We start from the raw sequence: 21,720 nt of genomic DNA, 5'->3' as shown, positions 1-21,720 counted from the left end.
TATGTTAATGATGTAACAAGAGATGTTTTGGTGGAGAACTTTTCCAGTCACCAAAACAGGAAAGTGCTCAAGCTGTTGCAGGAACAGACAAGCTGGAAAACCTTTCATCATCAATATCTTCCCAGTGTCTGATGAGGATTATGTACGCACAGAGGATGATGCTTCAGGGGCTGATGATCTGCTTTCCCATCATAACATTGATGCTGGCTTTTGTCTGGATTCATCAAATATGAGTGGCCAGAAAGGATCACCAGAAAGGTGTATCTCTTATCCCTCTGTCCCTGGTGGTTCCTCATTTACAACTGCAATCCGAATAGCAGCTACATGCTTAGAATTAACTTTGTCCTTTGTGGAAGTGAATGCAACTTTTTGACAGAGATCTTTCAACCCTCCTCAGTGTTGACGCCTTTCCTTCCATTCAACTAGGTCCTCCTGAATCATGGCATGGCATCTTTGTAGAAATTACTTTCCGGACGAGCAGTCCAAAGTCACACAGCTGTCATAGTCCTGCTCTGGGTGACTCACGCTGTTTGTCCCCCTAATGCTTCCCCACAAAGTCTGGTAGTCCAAGCTTCTTCAAAGCAAAACCTGAATGCCTTGCCCATGGCTTCTTCTGATAGAGAGTTTAAGAAACTCTATTGGCCACAGCATTTTTGCTTCTGGATGACTCGCTGTTTGAATTGCAGGAGTGACCTGCATTCTGGTATGTTCACCTCCAGGGAAACTAACAAAGCTTACAATAAACAGCTCACCAGAACATATGTAGCAGCCATTCACTGGCTTTATCATTTACGCTTTGGATGACTCTAGGCAGTGGAGGTGGCTTCACTGCAACAGTCAGGGGTGAATGTATTTCCATACCTGAACGACTGACTACTGAAAGTGAAGTCTCCAGTACTGGTCAAGGAACACCAACAGCGGATGATGACAGTCATACACAACTTGGGCTGTCCCATTAGGGCCCAAGGTTTCACCTCACTTTAACAAATAGGTTAGCCTTTATAGAAGTGCTGTTGGACAAGAATCACATGACAGCTTTTCCTTTTCCTCATCAGGAGATGATTCCGACTCAGACTTGGATCCCGGACCGGCAGGTCTTGCATCTGCTTGGCCTAATGACCTTGTGCATCCTGTATCTGCCACACACACAAGAAGGTGGCTGAGGCGCTTCACTGGTGTTTATGACACCAATGGCTCCAGCATCAAGTTAGCACATCGGCTTAGGAGTCGATCTCCCATTCTTTTCAACCAGATCAGCACTTTTGGAAGGCAATTCCTTCAGCTCCTCAAGTACAGGCTTCATTAGTTACAGGCTCCTCCTTGCTGGGCTAGTGTGCTCATCTGGGTGAAACAAAGTTCCACATTGGAGCAGCAACTGTACATCAATGTGCCAGAGCTGTGGGCGGTCAGCTTTGCCATGAAGGCTTTTCTTCCTTCTGTTTCAGGGAACGAAATTCAGATTCTTTTGGACAACGCCATCACCATCTATCATGTCAACAAGACGGAGACAAGGGTTCATGAAAACTATGCTGGGTGGTGACTCATTAGTGGAAGGGGTGCAGTGATGAGGATTTTCCAGTAGCAGCTTACTCCTGCAGGCCCTCTCAATGTAAGAACAGATGCTCTCAATCATCCCTCGTTGGAAGGTGACAAGGGAGAGATTTGCCCTGAAGTGGCAAAGAGGTATTTTTCTCTTGTGGATCTCTTCATTGCAAACCAGAACAGGAGGTGTCCTCAGTTTTGTGCCATACAATTCCCTCTGGATTTGGTCCCTGAAAAACGCTTCATGTTCATCTGGTCTCAGGTAATACTGTATGCAATTCCACTGAGTCTGCTTCTGTCGAAAGCACTGTGGAGGGTGCAGGGGGATTGGGCACAGCTGATCCTAAGTTCCCCAGACTGGACAGAGAAACTCTAGAATGCTAATCTCATGTTCCTTAGTATTCAGCCACCTCTTTCTCTTCCGCACACAGTGGACCTGCACCTGTAGTAAGATGGTCAAGTCCTCTTCCCAGTCCCCAAACGCTGCAGCAGCACACATGGAATTTGAGTGGTGCTTGACAGAATTAGTTTGCCTTCCTGATGAGTTTGTGATGTCAACTTGGCGGACAGAAAACCAGCAACCAACTCCTTCTACTTGGGTCGTTGCAACAAATTTGTTAAATTGTGTGAACCTGATGGCCTCTCGATTCCTCTCTGCACACCTCAATGGTGACTGGAAAAGGTTTTGGTTACTGATGCCAGTGCGCCGGTTTGCACCCAATGTACTCTTGTGTGGTCATATCCGGAGGCAGAGTCATGGTTGAAGCTCCATGCCACTACCTGATGTTGCTGGGGAGGTACTGTTGGGAGAAGGTTTTCCAGCTCAGCCTGGAGGCTGGAAGGATCATCCGTAAGGTGAGGAATCTGCAAAAAGATTTTGTATTCACAAGAAATGTCTTTACCGAACATAACACATTTTTCTTCAGTTGAGTTAAATGTTATTTGTTTGTCTGGAATGGAAAGTGTGCTAGAGGTTATGAAGAACGGCAGAAGAGGTTTGAAAGGACACATTAACGTAGTTGAGCTTAAATAATAACTTGACACCCCCTCAGCCTGCTGCGGCCTTCTCTTCATCATACAACTAATGATCAGGGTCTGCTGAACAAGAAACTCCACATTTGAGTGTGCTGACAATCTGTGACAGTGATACAGCTGGGAGGGATTGTATTATATAGATATAGGGCCGGATTTTAGATTTAATGTCATGGAATTGCTGGGGTAAAGGATGTATGTGTTGGAGCAAACTGCTAGGGTGGAAAGAAGAAAGATGGAAAATGGGAAGTTGATACCTAGAAATCGTGATGATGCATCGGAAGACATAGAGCTGCTGGAGGAGATTCTAAAGATTGTGTAATGAAACAATTAGATGTGAGGCATATGCATTTTTGAGGGATGGGGTATAAGTGTATTTTCTTTGTATTGAACTTTGTTATGCGTATTAAAAATTGAAGAATTAAAGGGGAAAATAACAGTTGTTTGGAAAGATATTTAGGTAGAGAATTTGGAAAGAGAATTTAGAATGAAAATTGACTACAGAATCGGGAAAGAAGAGAGTTGGGAAAGAGCGTAGGGAAAAATGAATATGGCAAAGAGATCTTGGGGTGGGGATCTTTGATATAAGCCAGACTTTCTAACTACATCTAAACCATTATGTGCCTCTTCTAATTTTGGAGCCTTTTACTTGCTAGGCCCATCAGCACACCTTACATTCGATCATTGGGGGCTTGTGCTCCCTTCAGGATTTGAAAACCTTTCTAAAGAACTTTTAGTGCAACAAAGGATACTGACTGGATAACCATCCACTCCTTTGTATATCTGTGTACAATAAGCTTTTAGGACTACAAAACGTCCATAATTAGATACAGTTTTTAGAGTAACGTTGTCCTTACCAATTATATCCAGACATTAGCGTATTGTAGGACAACAAATCTGTTAAATTCCCATGTAAAATGTCCATAAAATATCCATGTATGGTCACAGATGTTGGGTACAACATACCTGACCTAAATGTTATGTTGTAACTTAATAAACAAAAAAAGGAAACTGGAACTTTGAGGATAGCTGCAACTGGTTGAAGATAATTTGATGTTTTAACTGGGAAAATTTAATCAGGGAGAGTTTCCATACGTACAAAATAAAAAAAACAGTGGTGGTTTAGATCAAGGTGTCACTGAATGGTTTGACATGACCTAAGCAGACCCTCCAGCTTTTCGTGATCTTGCGTTTTGCAAAATAAATGTGGGATTAGTGGCAAAGCCTGATCCCCTGCGATTTTGGTGACATTTTCTGCAGTAAAATCAGTGAAATATTGCAGTATGTTAATACAGTGGCAAAGGTCTAGAAACTGTGCTATAAAACTGTCAGCACATTCTCTGTTGTCTAATGTTATGATTCTTGTTAAAAAGAATCTTGAAAGAAATCATAAAACTCCACTTGTTACTTAAAATTAATAGGCTGACAACTAGAATGGTTGGTACATTTGGTCAATTAGTTGTATCTTCCTGTACATAAAGTTGTTAATGAGTATGCTCTGTCCTACACATTTAACAAATGTCAAATTTTGCAAAAACTTTTTTTAAACTCCACTTTACTGACAATATGTTTTGTTTATAGCTCCTTGTTACTCATTTCATGTAATTTATGTCATACAATAAAAACCTGTTTAGCATATTACTACCGTAGGAAGCGGGCCTGGTCTGTGGAGGGTACCTAAGTTACTTACACCTTATACCAGGTCCAGGTATTCCCTCTTAGTGAAGTGTAGGCAGTGTCTAGAAGCCAGGGCTCTCCAGGTGTAGCTGTGGATGAGCAGGCAAGGTTTATCTAGGAGACATGCAAAGCTCATGCAAAATCACTGTAGTCACACAGCACTTACGCACATGAAAGAAAACACTCAGTTGTACAAAAATATAGGTACTGTATTTTTGGAACACAATACCACAACGTACTAGAAGGGCAACCGTCCAATAGGAGGTAAGTAATACACTATTTATATACATTAGTAAACAGAAATAGGCATGGTAAAGGTTAGAAAGCAGTGCAAATGTAAATAACCAATAGTGACCCTAGGGGGTGCCCAAACCATATACTAAAAACTGGAACGCGAACACAGAACCCCACCTAAATAAGTAGAATGTGTAGAGGGGAGCTGGGAGTACTAGAAACCCACAGAGGTAAGTAACACAGTACCCCCCCAGAGACCAGGAAAGCAGGAGTAAATCACTGATATTTCCCCAAACCACTCAAATGGAAGGAAAAGAAGAAAAGAAGACACCCAGACATGACTGCAAGAAACCAGTGGTAGATTCCTGGAGAAGAAGACCTGTGGAGAGAGGGTACCAAGTCCAAGAGTCACAGCGGAGTCCAGCAGGAGCTACTACCCACCCAGCTGTACTTGCAGGAGTCGGTCGACAGTAAGGAAGAACAGGTCAGCAAAGCAGCCCTGGAGCAGGAGAAGAGTTCCTGATGAATGCAAAAAAGGTCCCTCGCTGGAGTGAAGTTTGCAGGTGGGTGTTGGTGCAGGGATTCTAACAACAAGCCTTGGCAAAGGCAAATTCGCGGTTAGTGGAAAAGGGGTGCTGCCGGGGACCAGCAGGGCCCAGGAGGACTCAACCCAGGAGTGGGAGTCACAGAGGACTCTCAGCGACACAGAGGATGCACAGGAGCGGAGGCAGCACCCACAGGAGTCCCATAGGACAGAGACACAGAAGTTGCAGAAGGAGCCCACGCAGCACTGCAGAAAGGGGTCCCATGCCGCAGAAGAATCCCGCAGAGGGCGGTGCGTCCCAGGAAGGAGTGCTGGGGACTGCAGCTATACATCGCATGAAGATCCCTTGGAGGAGATGCAAAAAAGCCTTGGCAGCTGCAAGAGACGCTGTGCAAGGGGTACTGTCCTGCGTGGGAAAGCCAAGGCTTCCCTCCATCAAAGTTGGACAGCTGGCAGACAGGACCAAGAGGACTACTCTGGACCACCACCCGTGATGTAGGATACAAGCAGTTCAAGATGAGAGGGGATCCATGCAATCAGTCGTCGTTGCAGCATGTGCCTGCAGGTGCAGGGGAGTGACCCCTCACTCCAAGGGAGATTCCTTCTTTCTTCTTGTGCAGACTGAAGACACGCCACCCTCTGTGGATGCACAGCCGGTGGAAATGTTTCATTTGCTGGCAGGAGCCCTGGAAACAATGTTGGAGAAGAGTTCTTCTTCTTTGAGGCAGATTGTCAGGTCTAGGAGGATCCAGTCACAGTTCTGGAGGCCAGAAGTTGAAGTGAAGGTTGCAGAGGAATCCTGCTGGAAACTTGCAAGCCGAATCTGAGGACCCACCCAAGAGAGAGACTCTAAATAGCCCTGAAAGGGGGATTGATCACCTAGCCAGGTAATCGCCTATCAGGAGGGGGCTCTGACATCACCTACCTGACCTGGCCACTCAGATGGTCCCAGAGTTCCCTGCCAACGTTGCAGACAAGATGGAAGAACCCAGGGACCCTCTGGGAGCTCTGAGCACCACCCTAGGGGTGGTGATGGACAGGGGAGTGGTCACTCCCCTTTCCATTGTCCAGTTTCACACCAGAGCAGGGACTGGGGGTCCCTGAACCGGTGTGGACTCTTTTATGCACGGAGGGGACTAAATGAGCCCTTCAAAGCATACCAGTGGCTTGGTGAGGCTACTCTTCCCATGCCATGTAACACCTATTTCCAAAGGGAGAGGGTCTTACCCCCTTCTCCCAAAGGAAATCCTTTGTTCTGCCTTCCTCGGCTTGAGCTGTTCAAGCAGCAAGATGGTAGAAACCTGTCTGAGGGGTGACAGCAGCTTGGGCTGCCTGGAAAACCCTAGAGGAGTGGTAGGAACAATGCTGGGGGTCCTCTAAGGAGTCCCTAGAGTGCATGGAATCATACTTCCAATACTGGCAACAGTATTAGGGTATGATTCCAAAATGTTTGATACCAAAATGCCTATGTTCGGGGTTACCATTATGTAGCTGGACTTAGGTAGTGACCTATGTCCAGTACACGCAAAAAATGGCGTTCCCGCACTCGCAAAGTCAATGAAAATGGCACTAGAGTTCGTGGGGGCACATCTGCTAGTGCAGGGGTGCCCTCACACATGTGTACCTGCACCCTGCCCTCTGGGCTGAAAGGGGCCTACCATAGGGGTGACTTACAGTGGCCTGGTGCAGTGACCTGGTGTGAAAATGGGTGCATGCACCCGTTTCACGCAGACTGTAATGGCAGGCCTGCAGAACCCTTTGCATGGACTCCCTATGTGTGGCAGAATAACTGCTGCAGCCCATAGAGGTTCCCTGGTACCCCAATGACCTGGGTACCAGATACTAGGGGCTTACATGGGGGGGCCAGTATGCCAATCATGGGAAGAAAAATGTACAGTTACCAACATTTACAGGAGAGAGCATAACCACTGGGGTCCTGATTAGCAGGATCCCAGTTGACACAGTCAAACACACTGACAACAGGCAGAAAATGGTGGTTACCATGCCAAGAAAGAGGGCACTTTCCTACAACTACTGTTTATCATAAACACATATTTGTTACAGCAAATTTCTTATGTTTGCTGTGTAATTTCTATGCTGTCTTGGCCAAAGTTACAGAAATTGCCGCAACACAGTGCAGCAATAAAAATTGCTGTGCTGCACTGAGTGAAAGGGAGCGAGTGGAACAGCGTCATATTTAATAACAAATAGCACTGTTTTTCATTCTTTCTGCGCCAGCGCATTGTAATCTGACTTGCGTAGTTCATGCGCTCTTGCACTTTGTGATGTCAAGAATAGTTATTGTACTGGAATGGGACCCTTCCAGTACATAATATCATGCTTTGACATATTTTACCATGTTTATAACTTTTTGTGTGTGCTGTACAGAGAGAAGGGAATACTTTTCTCTAAGGTTACACCTGTCTCGAGGAGGTTTATATTACTGGTGCAAATTTCTGTCTACCAATGCTAGTGGATATGACCCCAGGGGCGGAATAGCCATGAACCACCCATAGAGGCAAAGTAGCCCTAAGTAGTGCAAAGCGCTATTTTGTCATACGTTGAAGCTACTTTCCAGTGCAAAACATGTATTACCACCACTTTCAGTCACAACACAGTCTGGGTTGAAGAGGAAATGACAACTGGATGGGGGGAGTACACTTAGCGCAACTCTGGCCACCCAAACACCCCATGGAAAGCAAGCAGCAGCAAAAAATATTGGCACTCCTCCAATGGAATTACACGATTGTTTACTTCCCCAGAGGAAAACAAAGGGTTAGCTAGAATAACTGGACACAGCAGGAATGCACAGCTTTTCTAAGCTGTGCAATGGACTTTCATCCTTGTGCCTTTATTTCTAAAATTGACACAGTCTTTTGGGGGGCTTTAGGGAGGAGGTACATGGGTCTCCGAGGATGGCTTATGAGCAGCAGGATACCTGGATTGGTCTTTTGGGAGGGATTTCTCCACTGAGCTATTGCAAGAATAATAAACAGATGATAATCAGTTATATCTTAGTCACTGTGCTTGTCGCAAAAAATGCTGCAATAAACGGAATTGTGTGCTGCTAAATTTGCGTTTTTATGCTGCAAAATTTTAATTTTTATGCTGCAAAATTTTCAAATAAATGCAACAATATCCTGGCACAATTTTCAAATAAATGCCACAATAACGCTCACCCAAGCGTAAAGCAGGAAGGATGGGGAGCTGATTGTTATTGTGCAAAATACACATATTAACTTATGGGCCCTGGCGAACTGGTTGGTGTGGAGAAAGTAGCTTTGCGATTAACTTTGCCAAATATCATTGCACAAGAATTAATTTGAACTGCAGATTGTACCTCGAGTACAAGTTCTACACAAGACACTGTTGCCTTGCAAGTGTGCCGTAGCGCAATGTAAGCATAAAGTTAAGCTATTTCTTTGCATTAATATCGCTCATGACATCATCGTGCAGGTCTTTTTAGGTTTGGCACAATTGTTCTTCCGTGCATATTTCAAACTCTAGAGTCTCAGATTTTCAAGATCCTGGCGTGAGCAGTTCGCCCAGTCCAAGTTTTTGTGTTGCATTATGGGGCTTGTGGTCTATATTTCGTTATTGATAAAAGAGGAATACAGATCCCAGAATGCAAATAAAAAAAACGCGATTAACGCATGGTACTGAGAAACGTGGGAGCCGCAATAGCCATGTGATTTGTTCCCAAAACTGCACAGATGGCTTACTTTTCGGTGTGGGGTGTTTCACTCGTGGTAGCATCCTTCGAGGCTGCTGGCATCCTGCTCAGACTGCGCAGGTTTTCACTGGCAGCCTAAAGCCGCCTCCCTACTAGCATGCCGACTGGCCTGACTCCTCCGGCTACTGGTGCACTTCCGGCAGTCTGGATGGCTCTCTCCTTCCAACAGGCGCAGTGCTCTTGTTGGGGCTGAGATGTGCGCCCCCTCTCTGCACAGCTCTGAGTGACAGCGTTAATGATCGGCCCTGCCCAGCAATTGTCTGCAGGAGGTGAGCTGGAAGCGATGAGGCTACGGTCCTCCACCCCGCCCCCTCCCGCGCAGTGTGTGTCTTTGTGCAGGGGGAGGAGACCTGGGCTTGTGAGTAGAGCATTGCTCTTTGGAGTATGCATTGTTGCTGCTGCCTCGCCAGCCACACTGTTTAAGGTGTTTTGGGGCGAAGGCCCGCGACCAACGAGAGCTCAGGTGGCCGGAGCAGAAACCCCACCGCGGCCCCGAGCAGAAGCATCGCGCCGAAATCTTCGGGCGCAGTAAACAGAGGTTTCGGGGAGGGCGGAAGTACCCCCCCCCTTTTTTGGCAGCAACCCCCCCCCCCCCCACCCTTCCGGCCCCATCGTAGGGGCAACGTCGGGCGGAAGCGGAAGAGAGGGGGGGAATACATGAAACAGCAGCCAATAGAAAGAGGCGCATTTTTTTAACCCAGGCAAGGAGGGGGGGGTCGCCCCCGGGGCACAGCAAATTCCCTTAAAGAGGGGCTGCCCAGCACCGTGGTTAACACAGGTGACCGGGCAGCCTAGGGGAGGAAACACAGGTGACCAGGCAGCCTAGGGGAGGAAACGACCAGACGACCATCGACACGACGCAGACAGCACAAAGAAAACAACGAGGGGACCGCTCGACGCAGCCAACAAGACCGAGGACCACCCGAGGGGACCGCTCTATCAGAGCGACGCGACCCTCCGACTTGAGGCCGCCAAACAGCACAAAGAAAACAACGAGGAGACCGCTCATCGGAGCGACGCGACCCTCGCCCCGGGCACCACGAGCGGCGTGTTCATCAGAGGGGACCCACCGGTATCCATCCCTACCGGCAAATCAGGCTCCGGAAGCCCGCAGCGGCCACCCTATCCGCTTCAACCCGCAGCCGACACATCGAGCCATCTGTGTCCCTGGGGAGGCGGTCAACCAGGCAGCAGAGACGCACGGACAAGACATTGGGCCCCCCCGCACCCCGGGAGCCAGGAGAGGTACTCACCCCCCCGCACAACTACAAAGGCGTCTGAAGGGACACGCAGCACCTCCCTCGCGGAAGGAGCAGCACCTTACCTCTTCCGGGCAGCGGAGGAGGAAACACGCGGCCCGGCCCACCACACAGAGCCGAAAAGGAAAAGAACACGCGGCCGCGGGGGCCCGGAGACGCACACGGCTACACAAAGAACCGGTAGCCGACAAAGGAGAAAACTCACCTTACTCGGGCCGCGAGGAGGTGAAACGCGGCCCGGCCTGCAAGCCGCACACATCCGCACGCGCCGGCAAGGCGCTCAATCTAAAACAAAGGCACCGCCCACAAAAAGGGCGGGGCAACAGGGGGCGCGACTCGACACAAGCAGCCCACACGCTACGGGGAACAGGAAGGAAACAGCCACGCAGCTGCACCGGTCACTACGAACCCACCGAAATAAACGTGGGGCCCGCAAGAAAAGCACGTACTTTAGGAACTAAGCCCAGGTCCTTTAAAAAAAATAAAAACAAAAAAAATAAAAAATTATAATAATCTGGTGCATGAACATTAGGCAGCAGCTCACCAGGCCAAAGAACCTGAGCAACCAGCCAACTGCACTACAAGGGAAGCGCAGCCAGGGACAGCCGGAGAGGCGACGCGACCTGGCTGCAGAACAGCACACGGGCAGCACCGGGGACAGCCCCCAATTGGGGCGACGCGACCCGTGCATTGACCAAGCGTGTGAGGAGTCAAGCCCAGGAGAGCGGAAGGCAGAACCGACCAAAGCCATCGGGGGCAAAGCATCATGGAGATCACAGAGGCCAATGGGGGACTCGATTTAGAAGAAATCATCAAAGCAGCAAGGGAGGCAGCAACCACGCGCAGCAAGGACTGGATCCTTAAACAAATAAGGGGTGCAGGTTCAAGCGAAAAGGAGACGGAGGAGGTGCTTGGGGACATCAACGCGACCAACGCAGCAGAGAGCGAAGTGACACCTCCAGAAACAAAGAAGCGACAGAGAAATACGAGCAGAGGAGCGAAAAAAGGGGACAAGAAGGACACTGGCGAGCCCGCGGAATCAGCAACCCCGGGGCCAAGCAAGAAAGCGAAGACATCAAACGGTGAGCAAATTAGCATAATTGTACAAGAATGTCTAAAAAACATGGTGCCACTATTATTTAAGCCAGGGGTGGGGCAAGGGGATAGAATGCCTAGGGGCGCAGGGCTAAGGGAAGGCTCACCCCCCAATAAGTCAAAAGGGAAAAACCCTCGGGAATCCAGGGCAGACACAACACCGGGGAGAAGCATGTCACCAGACAGCGGGGGGGAGGAGCCCGCCCACTCAAAATCCCCGGCCCGACCCACACAAGCCTGGGGCGCAGGGCCAAGCGAAACAACACGCAGACGGCGCCATACAACAGCAGACGGGCAGGCTCCTGAGGCTTACAAAAGAGGGACCCTAGGTAAACCATACATGGTGACAAGGGCCCCTGGGCTAGCAGGGCGTATCCCGCTAGCGGTAAAGGAGAGGATATGGCGTAGAGAATTCATAGACATCTTTACACTACTGGAGATTCAGGTAGAAGGGCTAGACCTAACCACTGTAGACAAAAAGGAGGAGGAAAGGAGAGAGCGCAACCGAGTTCGAAAGGAAAGGAACTTTGACAACTGGCTTGATGCTTTTAGGATCATGGCATGTATAATAGTAGAGAAGTTCCCCCATTGCGCAAGGGACATGTGGCTTTACGAAGCAAAGATACACGAGGCACAGAGACAATTTTCAGGTGAAGCCTGGCTAGAATATGATAAGGGGTTCAGGTTAAAAATGCAAGGGCACCCAGACATGGAATGGGACGAGGAAGACGTATCCGGGTACATGCATAAAATGATGGTAGCAAGGGAAGCCAGGAACTGGGCCCACAAAGGCGAGCAGCCCTTTCGCGGGAGCTTCCACAAAGTCAGGTATGAAAAGGGCAAGCCCTACCAAAAAAGGCAGCCATACACACAATGGAAAGGGCCTCAAGCAGGGAAGACGGTGGCAGCAGTTTGCTACAAATTTGAAAAAGACGAGTGCACGTGGGGAGCAGCATGTAAATTTAGACATGTATGCTCAGCATGTGGGGGAGGCCACCCCGCTTCAGACTGTAAACAAGGGGGTGGCGGCAGTTTCAAGCGAGAGAAAGACAAGAAGAAATGAGCACACCAACCACATAGGCTGGCTAGGGAGAGAGGTAGGATTGGCTGCATCTCCCATCAACACGGCCAGGTTAAGACAACTGTCCAATGATTACAATAACCAACAAGACGCAAAGTTAGTATGTGAAGGGTTTGAGCGAGGTTTCAAGATACCATCCACGCTTGTATCACATAATAAGATACCAAAGAACCTACGCTCAGCAAACGAATACCCAGAAGTGGTGAAAGAAAAAATAAAAAAAGAGATAGAGTTAGGAAGAGTAGAAGGCCCCCTACACACCGCCCCATGCGAACTGATAATATCACCCCTAGGAGTAGTCCCCAAAAAAGAGGCAGGCAAGTTCAGGCTCATCCACCACCTGTCTTACCCAGAGGGCGGGTCAGTGAACGATGGCATAGATCCGGCACACTGCGCAGTAGGCTATGCATCAGTAGATGATGCAGTGGATTTGCTGCGCGCAACAGGGCGGGGCGCGCTAATGGCTAAGGCAGACATCGAAGCAGCTTTTAGGCTACTCCCGGTACACCCCGAGAGCTACCACCTGTTGGGGTTCAATTTTGAGGGCAAAACGTACTTTGACAAAGCCCTACCAATGGGTTGTTCCATATCTTGCGCATACTTTGAGAAATTCAGCACCCTCTTAGAATGGGCACTACACAAGCAACACCCCAGGGGCGGCAAACTACACTACCTGGACGACTTCCTTTTCATAGGCAAACCCAACGGGCAGGAATGCCAAGAGCTCCTAGACACATTCCAAACCCTGGCCGCTTCACTGGGTGTGCCGCTGGCGGAAGACAAAACCACAGGGCCAACCACTAAGCTAGTATTCCTGGGAATTGAATTAGATTCAGAAGCAGGTACATCCAGCATGCCGCCAGACAAAGTAAAAGACCTACAGACCAACATAAAAGGGTTACTGGGGAAACAGAAAGCCACATTGGGAGAGCTCCAAGAGCTCATAGGCAAGCTAAATTTCGCCGCCAGAGTGATCCCCGCAGGCAGAGTGTTTTCCAGGAGACTCTCACAGCTGACCAGAGGGCTGGGCAGAAAGCACCACCACGTAAGGCTTCCATCTGGGGCCAAACAAGACCTACGGACATGGCAGGCATTTTTAGCGAATTTCAATGGAACCCTCATATGGAGGGAAGGCTGGATGTCCGCCAGGCAAGTAGAATTATACACAGATGCGGCGGGCAGCACAGGCTTTGGGGCAATATTAAAAGACAAGTGGTGTGCCATGAAATGGCCAGAAACATGGGCGGCACGGGGCCTGAGCAAGAACATCACGCTACTCGAGCTTTTCCCCATCGCAGTGTCCCTAACAATCTGGCAGGAGCAGTTGAAAAACATGAAGCTCACACTATGGTCAGACAACCAGGCGGTAGTACACGCTATCAACAGGGGGTCCGCTAAATGCGCAGCAGTTTTAAGACTACTGAGATACATGGTGTTTAGGCAGCTGGAAGGCAATTTAGAATTAAGAGCTAGGCACGTGCAGGGCACCGCGAACTCTAAAGCAGATGCCCTCTCTCGTTTCCAGATGGAAAAATTCAGGAGCTTGGCCCCAGAGGCAGAAGAAGCGATGACCCCATTCCCACACAGCCTGTGGGGACTGGTAGAGGGGACTTAGCGGCCTTAATTGCCCACGCTTTGGCACCAAAAACAGACAGGCGCTACACAGCGTACGCAGCGAGAGTGCTAGCCGTGACAGGCCTAAAGTCCTGGCTTCACCACGAAGAGTCACAAAAAGCAGTAGAGCGATTCATCCAGTGGGCATTTTTACAAAAGAAAACAAAATCATGGGCCCAAGCCCACCTAACAGCGGTAGCTCACACCGGCAAGCTGGCAACGGGCAGGGACCCCACAAGCTCCCACTACATAAAAACGGCCATGAAAGGTTGGCGCAGACTGGAAGGGCCAGCAGTAGACAAAAGACACCCCATAGATTACTGCACACTGCAACGACTATTGGGAACCCTAAGGGCCATATGCCACAACAAATTCGAACATACTCTCTTCAAGACAGCCTTTTCACTGGCATTCTTTGGGGCATTCAGGATAAGCGAGCTAGTGGCCCCGGCAAAAACGGGCCACAAGAATGCAGGAATCCAAAGAAACGACGTGCACATAGGCCACAAACAGATGGTAATCATACTTAGGAAATCCAAAACAGACCAGCTCGGGAAAGGGGCAACGATAGAGCTGAACTGCATCGACAATCAGGACATATGCCCAGTATGCAACACCCAGGAGTTACTACAGCTCACCCCTGGAACACAAGGCTCACTCCTATCGCACGAAAATGGAGAGTGCTTGAGCCTATTCCAGTTCAAATCAATACTCAGAAGGGCTCTGGCCAGGGCGGGGCTCCACGCCAATAACTTTGGCACCCACTCATTCCGGATAGGGGCGGCCACCACAGCGGCCCGCCACGGCATGTCAGAATCAGGCATCAAGGCAGTCGGTAGATGGCGCTCCAATGCCTACAAAAGATACATTAGGGAACAACATGGAGGTAGCTACCCCTAAATACCCCAGCAAGCAGTCACCCCACAATCTCCCTTTCCACCCACAGGTGCTCACAGAACGGCATGGGTGGTCGGTCACTCCTTCATTCACAGAACTAAAACTTGGTGGGAATCAGCGGTCAGCGCAGGCAGGCAACGCCCAAGGCGGACAAACATAAAATGGTTCGGTTTCCCAGGCATGAGGTGGGAGCACTTCATGAACAGAATCAATGAGCTCTTGGACTCGCAGCACCACACGCCAGATGTACTGGTAATCCACCTGGGGGGGAACGAGCTGGCTCAACTGGGGAGGAAAGGACTGATGGAAACCATGAGGGCAAACCTCACAGCAGCAGCCAGACGCTTGGGAGGGACCACATTGATCTGGTCAGAAATCATCCCCAGACAGCAATGGAGGGGGGCCATATCAACTGGCGCCCTGGATAGATCAAGGAAGAAATTGAATGTCGCGGCCAAAAAATATTGCATCCAAAACGGCTGGGAGAGTGTCAGACACGGGCTAATCAGCCTGCAAAAACCAGAGTACTTTGCAGCAGACAGGGTGCACCTATCCACGGAGGGGACAGAAGTGTTTTGGGACAACCTGTGGGCAGCCCTGCGGCTCGCCGGTTGCAACTAACGCATACAAAGGGGGAGCCGCCCTTGAGCGGTAACCCAAAGTGCGGCGTGGCGGAAAGAAAGGAGAAAAGAACTACAAAGGCCACACCCAGCGCAACGGGGTGGCAAGGCTACTTACCTTGGGATGCCTCACGGCAGGGTAAGACAGTCAGGGGAGGTACTAGGTAACACGGCACTCGCAGCCCGGGTCCACTGGAGAGCGGGACACAAGGACCAAAACAAGGTAGCGAGCTAAGCCTAAACAAAAATACGAGTACCCTCCGAGCGAAAAATGACGGACAACACGGGAGAGGGATTGAAAACAAAGAGCAAACAGCATGGAATAGATAATTATCGCCTACTGAGAAAATTGTTAAAGAAAGCAATCATGACACAAATGTATCAAAGGTATAATTAATGTATTGCTGTTTACAACAACTCGTATGATGGATTTATGGCCCTCATAAAAGAAGGGCTGACATGCTGTAAATAATCCCTCAATAAACTGCGGCCAATATGTTCCAACAAACTACAGACTGTTGTCTATCTTTGTGGTCACGGGCCGTCTGGAGGGGTTTGGTGCGAAGGCCCGCGACCAACGAGAGCTCAGGTGGCCGGAGCGGAAACCCCACCGCGGCCCCGAGCAGAAGCATTGCGCCGAAATCTTCGGGGGCAGTAAACATAGGTTTCGGGGAGGGCGGAAGCACCCCCCCCCTTTTTTGGCAGCAACCCCCCCCCACTCTTCCGGCCCCATCGTAGGGGCAACGTCGGGCGGAAGCGGAAGAGAGGGGGGGAATACATGAAACAGCAGCCAATAGAAAGAGGCGCATTTTTTGAACCCAGGCAAGGAGGGGGGGTCGCCCCCGGGGCACAGCAAATTCCCTTAAAGAGGGGCTGCCCAGCACCGTGGTTAACACAGGTGACCGGGCAGCCTAGGGGAGGAAACACCCACCCACCCACACCAACAAATCAGCAGACACCCAGAGCGTCGCAGGCTGGTTGTCGGGCGAGAACAGCTACAAGAAACAGAAAGGCGGAAAGAAAGGAGAAAAGAACTACAAAGGCCACACCCAGCGCAACGGGGTGGCAAGGCTACTTACCTTGGGATGCCTCACGGCAGGGTAAGACAGTCAGGGGAGGTACTAGGTAACACGGCACTCGCAGCCCGGGTCCACTGGAGAGTGGGACACAAGGACCAAAACAAGGTAGCGAGCTAAGCCTAAACAAAAATACGAGTACCCTCAGAGCGAAAAATGACAGACAACACGGGAGAGGGATTGAAAACAAAGAGCAAACAGCATGGAATAGATAATTATCGCCTACTGAGAAAATTGTTAAAGAAAGCAATCATGACACAAATGTATCAAAGGTATAATTAATGTATTGCTGTTTACAACAACTCGTATGATGGATTTATGGCCCTCATAAAAGAAGGGCTGACATGCTGTAAATAATCCCTCAATAAACTGCGGCCAATATGTTCCAACAAACTACAGACTGTTGTCTACCTTTGCGGTAATGGGCCGTCTGGAGGGGTTTATTACGTTGGTTTGCGAAGCTCACAAGCCCTCTTCCGTAGTTACAAAATATTCACTATCGAGGAGACCGTGCCAAGCACCACAAGTGGGTAGACCACTAATTTCTACGGTTGTAACTTTGTCAACTCTTTTCCTGAGAAATCTCCAAGTCTCAGTACTAATAATTCAAGGAAGGTTTGGGGGAGATCCTGGCATCAACAGAAAGTTCGGCGTTGGTCATTCAGCGCCAGCGAGACGTCCTGTCATAATGAGGGAGATTGTTATTCAACACAGCTCTACTTAAGGGAGAATTTACCTGTAGTTAAAAAGTTGTACTTTTACTTTTTTTAATTTACTGTATCTGAAAATGGTATTAGGAACTGTTCAATAAATTATCATAGAAGCCACCAACAACATTGGAATCATCCTGGACTGGGGAGAAACAGCGGCCCTCACCCTGCTCAACCTCTATGCGGCCTTCCACACCGTCTCCCATAATACTCATCAAAAGACAACACAAGATTGGCATATAAGGATGTGCTCTCAAATGGATCTGTTCCTTCCTCTCAGAAGTATCCAAGGGGTCAGGCTGCCACCCTTTACATCAGAGACCTAAAAACTGATATGCGGAGTCCCACAGGAAGCGTCCCTCAGCCCCACCCTTTTCAACATATACAATACCTCGCTCGCCAACGTCATCCGATCACAAACTATCACCGTCATATCCTGCGCAGATGACACTCAACTCATCCTCTCCCTGATGGACAAGACAAACACCACCTAAACCAACTTCACCAACTGCATAACCATGGTAGCAAACTGGATGTGAACGAACTACTTGAAGCTCGACTCTGACATGATGGAAGTGCTGGTATTTTGCGACAAGACCTCCCCATGGGACTCCACCTAGTGGCCGTTGGAGCTAGAACCAACATCTGCAGACCACACAAGAATTCTAGGGATCATCCTAGATGACAAGCTCAATGTGACAGCTTCAGTCAACTCAGTACGCACCTCCTGCTTCCACATCCTATGTATGCTGTGAAATTTCTTCAAATGGTTGCCTCAGATTACCAGACGGACCGTCACACTAGCATTTATCACCAGCAGGCTGGACTATGGCACACTCTAAGCTGGGATCACCAAACAATTCCCACACTGACTCCAGACCATTCAGAACACTGCTGCAAGATTCATACTCGACCTCCCATGCTGCACCCAAATCACACTGCACCTCAGGAAGCTTCACTATCTTTCCATTCACAAACACAGCCAATTCAAACTTCTCACACATACATACAAAGCCCTACACAACATAGGACTAGAATACCTGAACAGCCGCATACACTTCCACCAACCAGGCAGACACCTACACTCTGCCTCACTCGCACACATTACCCACATCTGCAAACGCAAAACCAGAGGTCGCTCATTTTTCTGCATCACACCCAAGACATGGAACAACCTCCCTCAAGACATCAGAGTCCCCTCGTCACTTCTTAAATTCCACAAGAACCTAAAAATCTGGCTCTTCGTATAAGTATCTTGGGAAGCAGACACCTACACACCTTCCAAGTGCCTGGAGACCCTCTTCGGTGATTACTGAGATATACAAATCAACATAACATAACCTTACTGTCATTTCTGAACACACAATTGACCGTGGTGGCAAAGTGGCAGCCATTTTGGATGCAGAGCAATATCTGTGTACATATTGGTGAAGTGTACCGAGGGCATCAGGATGTTGTTATTCAATCCCTACTTGGTGAGGTTTTCGTCAGCACTCACACACTTGATATTTTTTATCCTCCTGGAGGGCCATGCTCATCAAAGTGGTGGGTGTTGTCACCTTCCAAATTAGGTTGAACCAAAAAAGGCACACATGTGGGTAAGCAGAAGCTGCTCTGGAGACATGGAGAGAGCACACAGGTTTCAATACAGCGATATGTGATGTGCGTACCTTGGAGGTCTGTCTTCTTCATCTCTGTCCAGGGTTCAGTTTATTCTGGGTGAGCACAATGCTTGGGCTTAGTCATTAAGGTGCAGAAAGGGGGTCCTACCAATCCCCATGGGACTAGTGCCCACCAGGAACCGATGGAGGAGAATACCCCCATTTGACTGTCCACAGGGGTGCCAATCCTATGTGATGATCCAAGAATGTAAGGAAAGTTAATGGATCCCTGCCGAAAGCGCCCCTGCAGCCTGCCCTTGTCTTAGGATACCTTCCCCAAGCAAACACATTTACTCAAAGATGTTTATACCAATTGAACATTAACTTGTTTGATCTTAAGTTTCCAGATGGTACATGGTGGCAACCAGTTCCTGAAATGTTAATCCTTTTTTTCTTTAAGAAGAGGTACTGAAATTATGTGGCAGGGGAATACCAAATTATGTGGCAAGGTAGCCTAAATTATGCAGCAAGAAAAGGAACAATGCAGGACATTCTGTGACAGTACTGCTTAAGTTAAGTTACATAATCTTTTTACGTATGGTAACACTGTCAATGCAGAGATTTCACCTCATAAGTACCAGTTTAACAATCAAATGCAGCAATAAACTGATAGATGACCAGTCAACTTTGTGAACAGCCTTCCACTGCACGCGAACACACTTCACCACATTTTTAGTAGCTTTAGATCCAATTAAGATGTAAACAATTTGCTTTATTAAAACCTGCAGATTATGCAGCAGATGATGGATTAAGTGGCAAACGTGGCAAATACAAAAACTATGAAGAAAATGCTAAAGCAGCAGAATCAGAAAATTCCAGTGGCCCAGCCAATGTGAGGCCTTGTGTGTTGCAGAGTACTTTAGATTCTACCCTAACTTACACTCAGAACCAATGGGGTGCTGTTAGGGTGGCTTTTGCATTCACTTGGCTTTTTTGTTAAGACATAATACTTCTGAAGAAAAATCGAAAATGATGCCGCTCTAAAACCAGAAAATCATCATCTTTAAGATAAGAAGCAAAAATATGGTTGCAACTTTACTGCTCTTGTGTTGAAAAGCATAACTCGATTATATTGCACTCGGACACCGTCTCTCCAATCACAGAAAACTAATTAAAACATGGGAGTTTGGAAGACAAGATCACACATGTTCCTAGGGAAATCCACTGGTTCAATCATCAGCCTGTATGTTCTTCATCATGTACTGTATGATTTACAGATAACTCCACAGAAAGACCCCTCCGTAGTGGGCTTCCAAGATCAAAACTTCTGGAGTCACCTGCAACTCATCACAAGAATTGAAACCAAAAGATACAAGAAGGAGAAAATCAGACAGCAAGCCTCTTCCTTCATTGCCAAAAGAATCTTAAACGAAATCCGACAAGCAAAGTCCATATCTGAGAAGCATCTGTCTCCTTTTCTAAAGCAATAAGAAACAATTTCTTCACACATTTAAAAGTCCCTAGTGACTACTCTTCCACCCTCACACACAGCAGATTCCCTGTTTCTTACCTATTGTTTTTATGACCACCTATCTTGTAAGCCTCTCTTTTTATAGAGTGCTTTGTTCCTTACTAGCTAAATTCATGCGTTATAAATCCCGCACAAATATGGGTAACACTGAACACAACAAAACTATGGTGGAGGATAAAATTGAAAGTGAGTTTTAAACTATGTGGTCTTGGGGTACGTTGAATAGATCTCTGTCGTTTGTAGATATCTTTTTTCTGGATGATATGCTTCTGATTACTTTTTCACCATTTTGTGGGAAAGGTTGAATCGACTGTAGGGCAGTGGAGTTTCATAACGCCTGTGCCTACTGTTTAAGCGATGTGTTGCTCTTATAGTGCCATAATATGCAATGGCCTCCAAGCGTCGTTTCTACACAGTTCTCTTTACCTGGGGAGGTGAGGAGATCTCCATTTTTTCCTCCAGCCATTTCAGTTCATGTGGGCCTGCTGTAGGATTGTCCACATGGAAGAAGCAAAAAGAGCTGTAGGCTGGCAGAGTGGAGTAGCCACTTTGTGTCATAACTCGGTGGCACTCAAAGGAATCCGAGGGCCATCATTCAAATGCTATGAATAAATCCTTACAAAATATATCACCGGGCAGAAGATATCATACATATGTACCCAAGAATTCCATCCCCTGAAAGAATGTCTCAGCACCATCCCTGCTGACCTCTTCGACCTGACACAATACTGCCTTACTGTCTCAAAGTGCGTTGTCATCCCGGCAAATGAACAGTCGAACACCCGTGCTGAGCGGATTGTTGCATTAAGGTCTTCTTTTAACAATCAGAGCAGGCGACGCAGCCATTTTGCAACAGCGCAGCCATTTTGTTCTCTCTACTTTCAGAGGTTTAGATAGAGGACTACCGCCTCTCTTAAGTAAGCCATGTCTGCATCAACGTGCATCATTAAAGACGAGCCTGCTATCAAACCTGGCTTACGGTCCGGCCGAGAGAAGTTAAGCTGTTTTCAAGCAGGACCCAAAGACTTTAAACCCTGATACTTGCATCCAAACTCTCATAGCGTCCACCGTCTTGTCTTTAAAGACTGCAACATACATCTTGAGCCACCTGGAAATGTAAATCATGAATGACATCTGCAGGCTGCCACCAGCTAAAAAAACGAGAATCAAAAAGAAAGAAAATTATTGGTTCAAATTGTGTGTAGTGAAACACAGGAGTAAAGCACTTGAGCAGGCAAAACAAGTCAGAAGCACAGGAGAAAAGCGCTGAGAGTAGGACACGCTCACGTAGCTACACGACAGCCTATGTGTGCGTAAAGAAAGCCTCTTATGAATTTTGGAACATAGAAACAAAGTATTAAAGCAGGAAGCTGGTCTACAACAAACTGGCGGGTCAAAACTTTACAACATTAGTAACAACTCCTTCCAGACATCTCTGTGTATTCTTTGTCACGTTTTCAGAAACAAGATTGAT

The sequence above is a fragment of the Pleurodeles waltl genome, chromosome 9, assembly GCF_031143425.1.
Source record: "Pleurodeles waltl isolate 20211129_DDA chromosome 9, aPleWal1.hap1.20221129, whole genome shotgun sequence".
Lineage (NCBI taxonomy): Eukaryota > Metazoa > Chordata > Amphibia > Caudata > Salamandridae > Pleurodeles > Pleurodeles waltl.
The sequence above is the reverse complement of the archived record's forward strand: the minus strand, read 5'-3'. Positions refer to the sequence as shown.